Here is a 16,899-nt window from a genome sequence, read left to right on the forward strand (position 1 = left end):
TGGCCAACACGGTGAAACCCCGTCTCTACTAAAAATACAAAAAACTGGCGCAGGCAGTGCTCAGGGCAGCAGCGGCGGCGGTGGGAGGTTCGGTTGTCGCCAGTTGGCACTCGGCGGCCGCCATTGCAGTTTGTTTTTACTTGCTTTTTAAAGACAGAAAGCTCATGGTGCAAATTGTTATTTCCTGGGAATCCCTGTGCTGACCGTGAGGCATCATATCCTGAATGGGAAAATCATCCACCTGGAGAAAGCTTTTGCAGTCCTTGTCAAACACACCCCTGGATATCAGGACTGTGATGAGCTTGGCCGCGAGACTGGCACTTGGTACCTGGTGAGAGCACTCATCAAAGACAAGATCCTTTTCAAAACCTGCCCCAAGCCCATTATCACCAACGTCCCCAAGAAAGTATGAAAGAGCCTCGGATTTTCCCTAGAGAGCGGCCAACTCCTTGGACTCGTGCTCCGCTGCCACCACAAGGACAGCTAGACGGTTCCCTGGGACCACAGGGGGGTCCTGTTCTGAACACAGGCCACCCACTGGGTGTGAACTCGGATCCCTTCCTTATGGCGGCTGGTTTTCTTGGTGGAAATCTGGCCCCATTTCCAAGGAACTCATCTCCTTTTCCAGCTTCATCAGGCTCATTGGCTTCAAATCCAGCACCTTTCCTGGCTGGTGCTCGTGACCCAAGCACAGCTTCTTTTCCAAGAGGGATGAATCCCACTGGCACAGGTGCAGTTTCTTTCCCAAGGCCTGGTGGCTTCTTGGGGCCAGGCCCGGGACAAGGCCCCACCCTAAACCCTAGGACAAGGGCTCTTCCAGGCCCTGGGCCTCTGTCTAACCCCAGGTTAGGGGGTCCCAGGACAAGGTCCTATGTCCAACCTAAGGGCAGGTGGTCTCCTGGGAGCAGGTCCTGACCCCAGAAGTGGTGGTCCCATGGGCCCTGGACCTGGACCTAACCTGAGAGCAGGTGTTCTGTTGACCTCTGGGAATGGTCCTCCCAATCCTAGGCCAGTTGGCCTGGGCCCAGGACCAAACCCCAGTCTGAGATCAGGCTTTTTAAGGACAAACCCTGCCCCCAGGTTAGGTGTGTTTCCAGGCCCAGGCCTTGGGCCCAACCCAAGACCAAGTGGCCTGGGCCCTAATCTAGATGCCAGAGCAGGTGGCCTCTTGGGCACAGGACCTGGTCTTAACTTAAGAATAGCTGGACCTCAAGGCCTCAATCTTGTCCCCATTCTAAGAGCAGCAGGTCTTTTAGGAGCAAATTCAGCTTGTCACAGGCTTCTGGAAACATGGGCACAAGCCCGTCTTCCATGGCAAGAGTACCTGGCCCCATGGGCCCAAACTTGGGTCCTGGCCCTCAGGGAATTGGCCTTCCAGGGCCAAATCCATCTCCCATGTCAAGGGCTCCTGGCCCCATAGGCCCTAATTCAGCTCATTTCTCAAGGCCAGGGGGCCCCATGGGGGTAAATGCCAATCCCTTTCCCAGGGGAGCGGGTTCATCTGCCTTCTCTGTCTTCTGGCACATTGGCATCAAACCCAGCTATCTTCCAAAGATCTGCTGGGCTCCAGGGCTCAAATCCAACAGTTTTCCCAAGAGCCTCTGGGGCACTTGGCCCCAACCCAGCTAACTTCCCAAGGCCCACTGGCCTGCAGGGTCCAAGTCCGACTACCTTCCCAAGGTCTACCGGCCCATTAGGCCCTGGTCAAGTTACTTTCTCCAGGTCTGCTGCCGGGCACCTGGGCTCTTCTCCAGCAGGCCCTGTGGGTATCAACCCAGCTCCTTTCTCAAGGCCAACTGGGACCCTGGGTCTCAACCCAGCTTCCTTTCCAAGGATGAATGGTCCTGCAGGCAAGAGTTTGGTCCCATTTCTTAGAGTGGGGAGCCTCCCTGGCACAAACCCAGCTGCTTTCCCCAGACCAGGGGGTCCAATGGCTGCAGTGTGCCCAAATGGAATGTTACCCCCTTAAACACCGTTTTCCCTCCAGGACCACCTTAGTTTCTAGGCACCGTGGTTCTCGGCAGGGGCTGTCTCTTAGGTAAAAGGGTGGAGCTACAGTCTGAAGAACATAGCTGGGGCTCAAGTTCAAATGAGCCATCTTTTTCCTCTGCGTTTTTCTTGAGTGAAGGTGAGATGTTATTTGTGGCACGTGAACTGTGGCAGGTGAGAATAATCCTGGCCTTGAGAGAAAGGATCTCCAGCCTCCCAGAAGCCTGCTGTGCTTTCATCCCACAGCTTTCTGCCCATTGTTTCTTACTAGTTTCTTGAATAGTTCTTGTGGACTTTTCCCCAGGGATACATTGGCCTGCAGGTCCCAGTTCACATGTAGTCCCCTGCTCACCATTGGAGAATCAGCTCGCTGCTCTCTAGAAACGTGGCGTTGGTGAACTGACCATTCTTCCATAGCTCTGACCTGGGCAGCTTGGACCTGGTCATCCTCTACTGCCATACTTTTCCCTGGGGGCTTGAACACAGAACAGGGAGTTGGACAACCACTTCAAAGACCCACCAAATGCAGTTTCTGCTTGACTGACTGGGCTTGTAGCTCCCTTCTCCTGGGACTTAGGGGTAGCCAGATTTAAGGCTCCTCTACCCATCCAGCTCCTTCTTCACTGGTACTCCCAATCAAAGAACCTCAAAATTTAAACTGATGTGGATGGGTATATGGGAATTGGGGTGAGGGTGGGGGAAAGAAGGGAAGAAATCACTGTGCTTCGTTCAGCCTGGTGTGAAAGGATGGTTGGTGGTTTTCCTGCGTTGTATCTTTTCTTACTGTTTCTTTAATAAATGGGATGAGAGGGCAAAAGAAAAAAAAAAACACTTAGCCAGGCATGGCATGGTGGTGCACGCCTGTAATCCCAGCTACTCGGGAGGCTGAGGCAGGAGAATTGCTTGAACCCAGGAGGCAAAGGTTTCAGTGAGCCAAGATTGTGCCACTGCACTCCAGCCTGGGCGATACAATAAGACTCCGTCGCAAAAAAAATAAAAAATAAAAATAAAAAAATAGAATTAAAAAAATTAATCAGCATATCATGGTGGATCACAGACCACATTCTGGGCTCAGGGAGATCTGTGTTCAAATCCAGCTCTACCAGCTCATGACTATGAGTTATAGCCAGATAAAAATAGAAGATACAGGATAAAATAGAATATTTAAGGAATTCAGAGCCCAATTAGGGGTAAACAGAGTTTAGTCTGCCACTTGAGTAGGGTTGCAGATTTCTGGTTAACCCAATCAGGTAACTAAAACTTTATAGCTAAAAGGTATGGCCTTACGCCCTCCCATGAGCAAAGTGGCTATTTTAAAAAAAAAGGAGGTTCCTCACTTTTGCTATGAATAAAATTATTGTGACTAATTTTGTAAGAAAAATATGATATGGTTCATTAGTTTTTAAAAACCAAACTTATTGACATAACAATAAACTGCCTCTATTTAAAGCATAAATTTTGAGGCCAGGAGCGGTGGCTCAAGCCTGTAATCCTAGCACTTTGGGAAGCCAAGGCAGGTGGATCTCCTGAGATTTGGAGTTTGAGACCAGCCTGGTCAACATGGCTAAAAACCGTCTCTACTAAAAATACAAAACTTAGCCGGGTGTGGTGGCATGTGCCTGTAGTCCCAGCTACTCGGGAGGCAGAGGCAGGAGAATTGCTTGAACCTGGGGGGTGGAGGTTTCAGTGAGCCAAGATCACGCCACTTCACTCCAGCCTGGGCGACAGAGCGAGACTCCATCTCAAAAAAAAAAAAAAGTGTAAGTTTTGATATATGTATATACTCTTAAATTCATGTCTGCCCTCAAGGTAATGAGCATATCTATCCCCCTATGGTGGTCTCTCTCTTCTCCTTGAACCCCCATCTGCTTTCTGTCAATACAGATTAGTTTGCATTTTCTAGAATTTAATATAAAAGGAATTATATGGTGTGGATTCCTTTTTGATTGGTCTCTTCCATGTAGCATAATGATTTTGAGATTCATCCCTGTTGCAGTGTGTATCATTAGTTCTTTCTTTTTTATTGCTGAGTAATATTCCATTGTATCAGTACATCACAATTTGTCTGTTGATCTGTTGATGGACATTCGGTTTGTATGCAGTTTTGGGCTATTACAAAGAAAGCTGCTATGAACATTCATGTAAAAAAAAAAGCGGGGGTTTCCTGTGTACCCTGCGACTAGATAGAATAATTCAGGAAGCATGAAGCTCTTAAATCCTATGTCTGGGTCTTGAATCTCTAACTATACAAACACATCCTGAGGGGAAAAGCCATCTTCTGACTTCAGCTCAATTTACCTGATATAGTAAATCTACTACCCTTATTTGAGTAAGTGACTTTTCAACCCTGGGGAGAATTTAGAATAACATGATGAAGTAAATAGCCATAGTAGTAACACTTTTTATAAATTAAAAACAATTTCTTTGTAATGTTTAAGAGAATCTAGCATTTTAGGAAATCTGTTAGATTAGCCTTGAGCAATTGATTTTGACTTGTAATTTCACATAGAAAGGTATAAGAGATTTTCACAAGCGTATTAAGAGCATTGAAATGTTTATGAAAGCTCAAGATTCAACAAATTTATAGGCTTAAGTTATTATCTTCACCAGAGTCATTTAACCAACTGGGAGAATTTTGTTTGTGAGGATTATACTTACGCCTTGTCAGGCAATTGAAGGACTTGAAAAGTTCAAATATATTAAATTTATGAGTGTAGTTTAAAAAGGGGAAATAAATAAGTTTATAAATGGGATTAATTGTTTAAAGTGATTTTAATCTGTTTGAACTGTGTTGACTATTAATCAAAGAATAAATGAAAGTAATTGCTCTTATTTTATACAAGATTTATAAATAGCATAACTAATAATATTCATAAATTGTGTTTAACACTTTAAAAAAAACTAAATATGCAAGTTAGAAATTGCATATTACTATAAAACCCAACTAACTATAGGTAGTCCAAGACACCCCTAGTTATGTCACCTTTGGATGAGCGTCAGTAGCCTCATGTGGAGAATTTCTAGAGTGTTTGTGAAGACAGTTAAATAAGATAATATGTCCAAATCACTTAGTCCAGTATCTCTCATAAGGTTTCACTTGACAGATCATTCTATATTTAAAAGCCTTCAAAAATATGGATTTAGGCTGGATGCGGTAGCTCATGCCTGTAATTCCAGCACTTTGGGATGCCGAGGTGGGCGGATGACTTGAGGTCAGGAGTTCGAGACCAGCCTGGCCAACATGGTGGAACCCCATCTCTACTAAAATTACAAAAAAAATTAGCTGAGCATGGTGGCAGGGGCCTGTGATCCCAGCTACTCAGAAGGCTGAAGCAGAAGAATTGCTTGAACCCGGGAGGCAGAGGTTGCAGTGAACAGAGATCACACCACTGCACTCCAGCCTGGGCAACAGAGGGAGACTCCGTCTCAAAAAAAAAAAAAAAAAAGAAAGAAGAAAGGATTTAAATACGTGGATTCACCATCAGGTGGAAGAGGAGCCAAATGCATTCTGTAATGACCTGGAGAATGGAGCTGGTAATACCATGAAGATGGAGACTATAACAATACAGGTCCACAGATGCTGGGTACTTAACTACATTCCAGGCACTGTAATTAGTGCTTTACATAGATTATTTCATTTATTTGTCACAATGTACTGGTATCATTGGGGTTTGATCAGAGAAGCAGAGCCACTGTGAGTTAAATAAGAAATTTAGCTTACAGATCAGACCTTACAAATATTGAGAGCTGTGTAGTTTGTGTATAGCTCTTGCTTCTGCACCTGGTTTTTGGCCTGAAGTCAGCATCTCCAGGAGTTGGGAAGGGAAAATGGGTGTAAAGTGGAAGACAGCAAGAAAGAGCTGAAACTCACATCTGTCTCTCATCAGAACTTACACTGGTCACATTGGTATCACATTGGAATCTTCGTCGGTCTCTCACTGTCTCTAAGCCTCTGACTTTAAAGATGCCAGTGACCTGTAGAGGAGCTGGCACACTTCACCACGGAACTTCACACAGAGTTGGCCCAGGATCCAGAGATGCTGAAGAAGAGCTGGCCAGGGCTGGAAGAGCTGCAGGCCCAGTTGGTGCCCTACATGAATAATGCAAACCAGATCTGTGCTGATGTAGGGAAACTGCAACAGCAGTGGCCCTATACCCTACTTCCTGCCTTACTTCTGCCCTGCAGTTTGCCCTGTGGTCAACTCTAACCCAGGACCAAACAAGGAAGGGAATTCTGGGAATCTTAGTTCCAACTTAGCTAAATTGATACAATGCAAAGCTACTGTTATCCCCATTTTACAGAGAAACAAACTGGCTTAGAAGTTTAAATAACTTGCACAAGAGCACACAGATGGTAAGTGGGAGAGCAGAAACATGAACAAAGACAGTCTGGCTTAGAACCGCAATCTTGACCACTGCCCTCTACTGCCTTTCCCTAATACGTGAAAATTGGAAGAAAGCAGCCAGACTCGGTGGCTCATACCTGTAATCCCAGCACTTTGGGAGGCCGAGGCAGGTGGATCACCTGAGGTCAGGAGTTCGAGACCAGCCTGGCCAACATGGCGAAGCCCCATCTCTACTAAAAATACAAAAAATTAGCTGGGCGTAGTGGCATGCACCTGTAATACCAGCTACTTGGGAGGCTGAGGCAGAAGAATCACTTGAACCCAGGGCCTCCTGGGTTCAGAAGGTTGCACTGAGCCAAGATTATGTCACTGCACTCCAGCCTGGGCAACAGAGCAAGACTCTGTCAAAAAAAAAAAAAAAGAGAAAGAAAGAAGAAAGAAAGAAAGAAGGAAAGAAAAAGAAAGAAGGAAGGAAGGAAGGAAGGAAGGAAGGAAGAAAGAAAGAGAAAGAAAGAAAGAAAGAAAAAGAAAGAAAGAACAAACGAACGAACGGAAGGAAGAAGGAAAGAAAGAAAACAAAAATTAGAAGAAAGCAAGTTTCAGCTCAATGGCAAAATGATCAGTTTAGCAGTATGAGCTAGCCCACAGTGGAACAAGCTGCTTTGCAAAGCAGAGGGTTCCCTGTCCTAGATGATGCTCAAACACAGGCTGGGTGGCCATCTGTCAGAGATATTACACAAGAGGGTACCCGCTGGGAGGGAGAATGAACTATGTGGCTACTCACAGCACTTTCAACTCCAAGATTCTACGTTTCTAGAACATATAGTTCAGGGAAAGGGCTGGAACTCACAGCGTACAAGGAACATAACAGAAGGGACGGAGAAGACAGAAATGCTCAAGGGTGGGCTAGAAAGAGACTTAGCCAAGCTGTGCCAAACGGTGCCAAAATTCACTGTGAGAAAAATAAAAATTATAGTCAACCCAAGAATTGTTTTTCACACACATGGTGCCACATTAAAAAAAGAAAAAAACTCTTGAGTGGTGTTTTTTTTTTTTTTAATTCCATTAATTTACTTGATCTCACTGAATTGACAGGCCATTTTTGTTGTTGTGTAGGTGTGATCTTTAAAAGACCTGTGGAAAGACTGCAAATTAAGACATGCTATCCATTGACTCTTTAAAATGAAAGTTTAATTAATTGAGGGCATGACAAAAAGTTTGAAGCAAATATCCAGATACTTCAAAGAATGGCTTAGAAAAGAATTTTCACATTTGAATCTCTGCCAACATAAACACATAATAGTGAACCTTATGTCTCGGTTACAGTTTAAAAAATTAAAAGAAAAAGGCAGTGACTACTCCAATGTTTCTGTAGCTGATGCATCCTAATAGCATCTTTCCAAAGCAGATACTACAATAATTTTTTTTCTCCCCTCAAATTCTACACAAGCTGGTTCACCAACTACACACATTGGAGGTCATGAAAAATCAAGGTAAAGTTGTTAGATGAAATTGACTTCTCACCAAAAAAAATACAAATCTGTAAAGTTTATGGAATAACAAAATCTCAAAGCCAATAGATATAAATGAAATCCCATGAGAAAGGTTATTGCAAGCCGGGCGTGGTGGCTCACGCCTGTAATCCCAGCACTTTGGGAGGCTGAGTGGGCAGATCACGAGGTCAAGAGATTGAGACCATCCTGGCCAACATGGTGAAACTCTGTCTCTACTAAAAATACAAAAATTAAACAGTCGTGGCAGCACATGCCTGTAATCTCAGCTACTCAGGAGGCTGAGGCAGGAGAATCGCTTGAACCCGGGAGGCAGAGGTTGCAGTGAGCCGAGATAGAGCCACTGCACTACAGCCTGGTGACAGAGCAAGACTCCGCCTCAAAAAAGAAAAAAAGAAAGGTTATTGCAGTGTAGCAGATGTCTCTCTCCACCCTTCTCTGCTTGCTCTCTACCCAGGTGGCTGACTTGAATGGAGCACAATTAGTGGGCATCATTGTTCTCTGGTTTCCAGTGGAGTTTAGCCAATGCGCAGTCCCAGAAGAAGATCAGAGGGAGGAAGGAGAGTCAAGTTATGGTATTTATTCTCCTAGCATTCTCCGTTCAAGGCCACCTTGGGCAACAGAAGTTAGTGTTATTTATTTATTTATTTATTATTTATTTATTTATTTATTTTCGAGACAGAGTCTTACTCTGTTGCCCAGGTTGGAGTGTAGTGGTGATCTCGACTCACTGCAACCTCTGCCTCCTGGGTTCAAGCGATTCTCCTGCCTCAGCCTCCCAAGTAGCTGAGATTACAGGCATGAGCCACCACGCCCAGCTAATTTTTGTATTTTTAGTAGAGATGGGGTTTCACCATGTTGGTCAGGCTGGTCTCGAACTCCTGACCTCAGGTGATCCGCCCCCTTGGCCTCCCAAAGTGCTGGGATTACAGGCGTGAGCCACCACGCCTGGCTAGATAGTGTTATCCTTAAGGCATCTCTCTCTCTCTCCACCTCTCTCTCTTTCTCATGCCGTTGTTAGTATAAACGGTAAAGGCTCTCCACTGTTAAGAGACTCAGGGGACTACACTCTCCTCTGTGGCCTCCCTACTCCCTGCCCCACACCTTTGTAAGCAGTCGGTTATTAAACCCTCCTCAAATTATGTTAATTAGAGAATGCCTTCTGTTTCTTGCTGGGCCCCTGACTGATACACACAGAATTATTAAAATACTAGTAATTGTCAGATCTCAGCATTAGTGCTGTGTCCACCATTTTCAGAAAGTTCGATTCTCACATTTCTTTTTTTAATGTCTCTTAAACATTCTTTCACAAAGATTCTCACATTTCTATTTCTGAAAATTCTAATTATGAGTGAGACGGTTGCACCTAGAGTTTGGTGTTGTTAATATTTCACACTCTGGAGCCAGAATGCCTGGGTTGAATCTCAGCTCTAACACATACTAGTTCTGTAATTTGGGCAAATCATCTAACCCAGTGATTCTCAACCTGGGGGTAGTTTTGCCCCTCAGGGAACATTTGGCAATGTCTGCAGACATTTGGATTGTCACGACTGGGGTGGAGGGGTGTTGTTATGGCACCTAGTCATGGATAGACAACAGAGATGCTGCTAAACATCATACAAATGCACAGGACAGCCCCCCACCACAAAGAATTACATGGTCTGAAATGTTAATAGTGCCAGTAGGTTGAGAAGCCCAGATGTGACCCTTCTGTGCCTCCATTTCCTAATCTATAAAGTGTAGTTAACATTAGCACATACCTCATGGGATTGTCTGAGGGTTCAGTAAGCTAATACATGCAAAGCACTTAGAACAATGCCTGAGATGTAGTATGCGCTCAATAAATGTAAGCTGACATTGTCATCTTCACCATCATTATCAGGCTGTCTAGATCTCCTAGTACAAAGAGGACTTGCTCAAAGGCAGGCAGTTAGAAATTCATTATGAAAGACAATTCACTAAAGCACTGCAAAAGCAGAGATCTTGTCTGGCTTTATTCTACTGTATCCTCTGCACCTTAGTGTCTAGCATCTATTTTATTTGTTGAATATATTGCATCAACTAGAATTCCTTACACACACAGTAGGTGCTCAATGGTAGTGGTGGTTGTGGTGGTTGTAATGGATTTCATGACAGTATGTCTTTGGAGCCTGAAAACAAGAACCAGTGGGTATCTTCTTTCACTTTCTTGCTCAAATCTTTTTAATTTTGTTCAACAACTGTTCAACAACTCAAGGCCAAGAAGAAATTCACAGATAAGTTACGTGATTTCTAAAATTGCAGAATGCATATTTATATTTTCCACATATTTTAAAAAGGTATTGATTTAGAATTATCTTAAGTGGCACTTTTTAAATTTTTTTATTTTTACCTCGCTTCAGTCCAGCAAAAGAATTAGAGTTGGATGACAATGTCTAAAAATTAAGCAAGATGATAAGGCAAAAACGAAAATGAGGGTAGAAAAAAATAGACGAAGCAAAGAGTTAGGTTAGAATCCCCCAAAATACCCTGTAAGAATCTAGCCCCCTGCTAGGAGGTCACAAATTTGGCAGGTAAATGCAGAGAGTAACACCTGACCCATCACGTATTTTGCACATTCATACAGTAAAGAACTACAAGAAAAGAACAATTATTCTTTGTAATGAAACATGAAAGTTCTCCCTGCACAGAGGATACTGAAATGATATTAATCTCTTCAGTGGCGTCTTTATAGGGAAGTCAATAGTTTATGGGACTACTCTTTTATAATGTCCTGCAGTGTACACCAAAGATATGATGCTAAAGCACAGTCCAATAAAAGTAACTCTACAAGAGGGTAAAACGACACAATTTGGGTATAAATCTTTCTAGTAGTCTCCCCTAGTCCTGGGCTAACAGAGCACTGTAAGAAATGACCAGAGCACTGTAAAGAATGGCCTCCCCAAGCTGAGCTGCTCACACACAAGCTCAGGTACGGCTGTACCTGGGCAGGACGATCTGGGTGGCAGACAAGTGCAGACACATGGTCTTTAGTGGTCCGCTCCGCAGGCGATCAAGCTGACACAGTTTATGGAAATTGAGGAGCTTAATGATGACAAAACACATTTCACATTTATGAGATATTTTCTTGTGCCAGTCATTGTCCCAAGGGTCTTAGAAATATAAGCCATTAGGGCCGGGTACAGTGGCTCATGCTGTAATCCCAGTACTTTAGGAGGCTGAGGCGGGTGGATCTCTTGAGGCCAGGAGTTCAAGACCAGCCCGGCCAACATGGTGAAACCCCGTCTCTACTAAAAATACAAAAATTAGCTGAGCGTGGTGGGGTACACCTGTAGTCCCAGGTACTCGGGGGGCTGAGGCGGGAGAATCCCTTGAACCCAGGAGGTGGAGGTTGCAGTGAGCTGAGATGGCACCATTGCACTCCAGGCTGGGTGACAGTGAGACTCCGTCTAAAAAATATATATACATATATGTATATATATTCCTACAACTTCATGGTGGGAGTACAATTAGTAAATCTCTCATTTTGCAGATGAGGAGACTGAAGAGGTAAAGTAAATACTTGCAAAACGTTATCAAGCTAATAAGTGACAGTACAAGGAATTGGGCACAGGCAGCTTACATGTATGAGGTCTGTATCACGTGCAGCCTAAGAAGGGACAATGCTTCCTCCTCGCCTCCACACTTTGCCAAGTGGTCTAGGCCTCCAAGGTCAACCCAAGTCCTACTTACCCCAAAGCATTGCCACTGGTTTGAGTCCACATCAATCTTTTACTCAGTTTTTGTTTGTTTGTTTGTTTTTTGAGACAAAGTCTTGCCCTGTCACCCAGGCTGGAGTGCAGTGGCTCACTGCAACCTCTGCCTCCTGGATTCAAACAATTCTCCTGCCTCAGCCTCCCAAGTAACTGGGATTACAGGCACCCACAACCACGCCTGGCTAATTTTTGTATTTTTAATAGAGACAGGGTTTCACCACGTTGGCCAGGCTAGTCTCGAACTCCTGACCTCGTGATCCGCCCACCTCGGCCCCTCAAACTCCTGGGATTACAGACGTGAGCCACCACGCCCGGCCAGTTTTTTATTTCAAGAAAATCTGCATGCGCTGCAGGGGCAGGAAGGCAATTGTTGCGGCTCTCAGACAACAGTCTCTGCCTTCAAGAGGCAAAATGGGATCCCCAGATAATCCGGAGACTCCAGAATCTCAAAGCCTAACTGTCAGATTAGTGTCCCAAACAGGAGACAAGAGAAGGAAGACCTAGACGAATGAAAGCTATTGCATCAGGGGCCTCCACATACAGGAGGGGTCTCCAGGTGGGCTGAGAAAGAAGGAAAGAAGGAGAGAAAGAAAGGGGAGCAGAGAAAGCCAACTTGGCAGGAGGCAGTATACTGACTGAAGGCTTCCAAAACCATGTATGGCACAGTGCCAGAAACTATTCGAAGTGCTTTACACATATTAACATATTAATGTTCACCACCACCATGCATGAGGTGGGGATTATTATCATTCACCTTTCATACGAAGAGAATAAGCACAGATGGGTTAAGCAACTTGACCAAGGTCACACAGCTAATGATAGGCAGTCTGTCTCCAGAGTCATTGCTCCTAATATCTATGCTGTACTGCTTCTCTAGAAGGAAAGCTTCCTGCAGTGGAGCATGCAGAAATGGTGATGGCAAGGTAAGTAAAAGCCAAGGCAATGGAGAGCCTTGGAGGCCAGATTAAGGAGTTGCTAATTATGGATGCTGTAAAGGGCAGAAAGTCAAGTGTCAGGAGAGCTTCAAGCCAGAAGATCCCCAATATGGGTACCCTGCTATTGGGTCATGGGAACTATTGTTGCATAACAAACCATCCCCCAAATTAGTGGCTTAAAACAACCATTTATTTGTTCACAATTCTGCAGTTTGGCTAGAGATTGGCAAGAATGACATGTCTCTGCTCCATGTGATGTTATCTGGGGTCAGTCATATGGCTACACTGAGTTGGGAGCTTGGCTAAAGCTGGAACATCCAAAATGGCCCCAGTCATGTCTGGCGCCTCAGCCTGGGTGGCAGTAGTGACTGGACACCTGAGCTCTTCTCTATCTGACCTCTCTCTCTTCTTCCACGTGGTTGTGCATCATTCACAAGTCTAGCCCAAGCGTCTTTATGTAACAGCTGGCTTCTAAGAGGGTGACAGCTGAAGGTGCCAAGTTTCTTCAGGTCTAGGCTTGGAATTGGTACAGCATCACTGTAACAGCCCAAGGGGTTCACCTTGCTCGCTGCCTAGACAGAGCTGATTTATCAAGATAGGGGGATTGCAATAGAGAAAAGAGTAATTCACGCCCAGCTGGCTGTGCAGGAGACTGGAGTTGTTTCTTTTTTTTTTTTCTTTTTTTTGAGACGGAGTCTCGATCTGTTGTCCAGGCTGGAGTGCAATGGCATGATCTCGGCCCACTGCAACCTCTGCCTCCCAGGTTCCAGCAATTCTCCTGCCTCAGCCTCCTGAGTAGCTGGGATTACAGGCGCACATCACCACGCTCAGCTAATTTTTGTATGTTTAGTAGAGATGGGGTTTCACCATGTTGGCCAGGCTGGTCTCGAACTCCTGACCTCATAATCCACCCACCTCGGCCTCCCAAAGTGCTGGGATTACAGGCATGAGCCACCGCACTGGGCTGAGACTGGAGTTTTATTATTACTCAAATCAGTCTCCCCAAGCATTCGGGGAGCAGAGTTTTTAAGGACAACTTGGTGAGTGGAAGGAAGCCAGTGAACTAGGAGTGCTGATTGGTCAGGGATGAAATCACAGGGAGTCAAAGCTGTCTATTTGTGCTGAGTCAGTTCCTTGGTGGGGGCCACAAGATCAGATGAGCCGCTTTATCAGTCTGGGTGGTGCCAGCTGATCCATCAATTCAGGGTCTGCAAAATATCTCAAGCACTTATCTTAGGAGCAGTTTAGGGAGGGTCAGAATCTTGTAGCCCCCAGCTGCATGACTCCTAAACCATAATTTCCAATCTTATGGCTAATGTTAGTCCTACAAAGGCAATCTAGTCCCCAGGCAAGAAAGAGGTCTGCTTTGGGAAAGGGCTGTTATTGTCTTTGTTTTATTTTTATTTATTTATTTGTTTATTTTTGAGACAGAGTCTCGCTCTGTTGCACAGGCTGGAGTGCAATGGCGCTACCTCGGCTCACTGCAATCTCCGCCTCCCGGGTTCAAGCAATTTTCTGCCTCAGCCTCCTGAGTAGCTGGGATTACAGGTGCCCACCACTACACCTGGCTAACATTTTTGTATTTTTTTTTTGGTAGAGACAGGGTTTTACCATCTTGGCCAGGCTAGTCTTGAACTCCTGACCTTGTGATTCACCCGCCTTGGACTCCCAAAGTGCTGGGATTACAGGCATGAGCCACCACGCCCAGCCTATCATCTTTGTTTTAAACTATAAACTATAACTAAGCTTCTCCCAAAGTTAGTTCAGCCTATGCCCAGGAATGAACAAGGACTGCTTGGAGCTTAGAAGCAAGATGGAGTCGGTTAAGTTAGATCTATTTCACTGTCTCAGTCAATTTTGCAAAGGCGGTTTCATCACTTCTGCCATATTCTAGTGGCCAAAACAAGTCCTAAGGTCAGCCCATTTTTAAGGGGAGGTAAATAGACCTCACTACTTGATGGGAAGTGCCGGAGGCACATAGCGGGATGGGCGGGATTGTTAGCAGCCATCTTTACAAACAATCCACCACGATGACACCAGAGATCTCTGGTTTTGTTGTTCTTGTTCTCCCTCTAATGCTCTGTCATAAATGACATTCTCTCCAAAGATCCCCAGGACATCATAGCAACATTCCCTATGCACTTACTCTCATCCAAATGACATGTAAGCTAAGGAAATTGTATGTCCAGAGTGTCATCAGGGAAAGTCATTGTAGACATTGCAGGGGTCCCGTGGGAAAAAACTCCACTCAGGTCAAAAAGAACCAGAGCACCAAAGGTCACCAAGTACTCCATGGCTTGAGATGATGGTACACTGCAAGGACTCTAATTTTCCTCCAGGAAATGAGTGGGTATACTGGGATTCTGTGGCAAAATCTTGCCACTCGCCCTTTCTGTAGACGGTTTTATTGGAGCACAGCCATGCTCATTCATTCAACTATTGTCTGTGGCTGCTTTAACATTTAAACAGCAGAGTTGAGTAGTAACGACAGAGACTGCACGGTCCATAACACCTAAAATATGTGCTGTCTGCCCCTCTACAGAAGAAGTTTACCAAGCATGGCACCAGGAATAATGGTCAGTAACTGTACTCTTTCTCATACTTACTTTATTTCCAGAAATTACACTGACCCCAGGGCTCACATTTTAACTGGCAGTAATAGGCAATTCTTGGGCTGGTCCGTACAATTCCTTGAACAGGCAGGAGAATATAAAGCTTTCAGTAATAAAATGTTAAGGTGCTTTTAAAGTCAAACTAACTTGTGCCCTTAGCACTTTTAGAACCTATTTTCAAGCCTTCACTGGCATACTCCCTCTATGCAAACCTCACATTCTTCCCAGAACAGAGAGTTGCAGTAGATTCTGAATGCTCAGAGATTATTTTTTTTAAATAGCAGGCAAATTGGTCATCCTCAGTGGATAATCACTGTGCCAATTCACAATCAAGAAAACCCGACAGAGCTCTCGAACTCTGCTAACTTAGTAGTACTTGAACTTTTTGAAAACTTCAAGGTAATTATAGAGGCCGGCCCTTTTGTCTTCACTTGCTTGTATACATGAAAAACTTTCAAAATACCTACTTTTCAAAACACATTTAATACTGTAAAATTGTGTTGTTTATGAGAAATGATTTTGACCATGTTTTCACATACAAAATAAAATCAAAAGATTAAATCCAACATACTGTTTCCCTGGAACCCTTGAAGTTTTGCTCCCATGCCTATCAAGAATATATTTTTGAAATGTTATGTTTAAAAAGCTTTCAGGGAGCTCTTTCCTTTTGCTGCTGCGGCCGCAGCCATGAGTATACTCAGTCTTCAGAAGAGGCTCATCTCTAGTGTCCTCCACTGTAGCAAGAAGAAAGTCTGGTTGGATCCCAATGAGACCAATGAAATCGCCAATGCCAACTCCAGTCAGCAGATCCGGAAGCTGATCAAAGATGGGCTGATCATTTGCAAGCCTGTGACTGTCCATTCCCAGGCACGATGCCAGAAAAACACCTTGGCCTGCCGGAAGGGCAGGCACATGGGCATGGGTAAGCAAAAGGGTACAGCCAATGCCTGAATGTCAGAGAAGGACACGTGGATGAGGAGAATGAGGATTCTGCGCAGGCTGCTCAGAAGATACCTTGAATCTAAGAAGACTGATTGCCACGTGTATCCCAGCCTGTACCTGAAGGTGAAGGGGAATGTGTTCAAAAACAAGCAGATTTTCACGGAATACATCCACAAGCTGAAGACAGACGAGGCCCACAAGAAGCTCCTGGCTGACCAGGCTGTGGCCCGCAGGTCCAAGACCAAGGAAGAACGCAAGCACCATGAAGAGCGCCTCCAGGCCAAGAAGGAGGAGATCATCAAGACTCTGTCCAAGGAGGAAAAGATCAAGAAATAAAAGCTCCTCCTTTGTCTTTACATACTGGCCTCCACGATTACACAGATCAGCCATTAAAATAAAACAAGCCTTTATCTGCCTGGAAAAAAAAAAAAAAAAAAGCTTTCAGCCGGACACGGTGGCTCATGCCTGTAATCCCAGCACTCTCAAAGGCTGAGGCAGGCAGATCACTTGAGCCCAGGAGTTTCGAGACCAGCCTGGGCAACCTGGTGAAACCCCTTCTCTACTAAATATACAAAAAATTAGCTGGGCGTAGTGGTGCTCACCTGTAGTCCCAGCTACTCGGGAGGCTGAGGTGTGAGGAAAGCTTAAACCCAGAAGTTAGAGGCTGCAGTGAGTTATGATCACGCTACTGCACTCCAACCTGGGTGATAGAAAGAGATCCTGCATCCAAACAAACAAAAAAAAAGGTTTCAAGGCCAGGTGAGGAAGCTCACGTCTATAATCCCTTTGGGAGGCTGGGGTGAGAGGATCTCTTGAGCCCAGGAGTTCAA

At 44.9% G+C, this 16,899-nt stretch overlaps 2 pseudogenes; both read left to right on the forward strand.

Moving 5' to 3' along the window:
- The first annotated feature begins 351 nt into the window (after positions 1-351).
- LOC129025269 (decreased expression in renal and prostate cancer protein-like) lies at positions 352-1,981 on the forward strand (annotated as a pseudogene).
- A 13,824-nt stretch (positions 1,982-15,805) lies between these two features.
- LOC129024820 (large ribosomal subunit protein eL19-like) lies at positions 15,806-16,405 on the forward strand (annotated as a pseudogene).
- Positions 16,406-16,899: the final 494 nt, after the last annotated feature.

Source organism: Pongo pygmaeus, chromosome X, assembly GCF_028885625.2.
Source record: "Pongo pygmaeus isolate AG05252 chromosome X, NHGRI_mPonPyg2-v2.0_pri, whole genome shotgun sequence".
Lineage (NCBI taxonomy): Eukaryota > Metazoa > Chordata > Mammalia > Primates > Hominidae > Pongo > Pongo pygmaeus.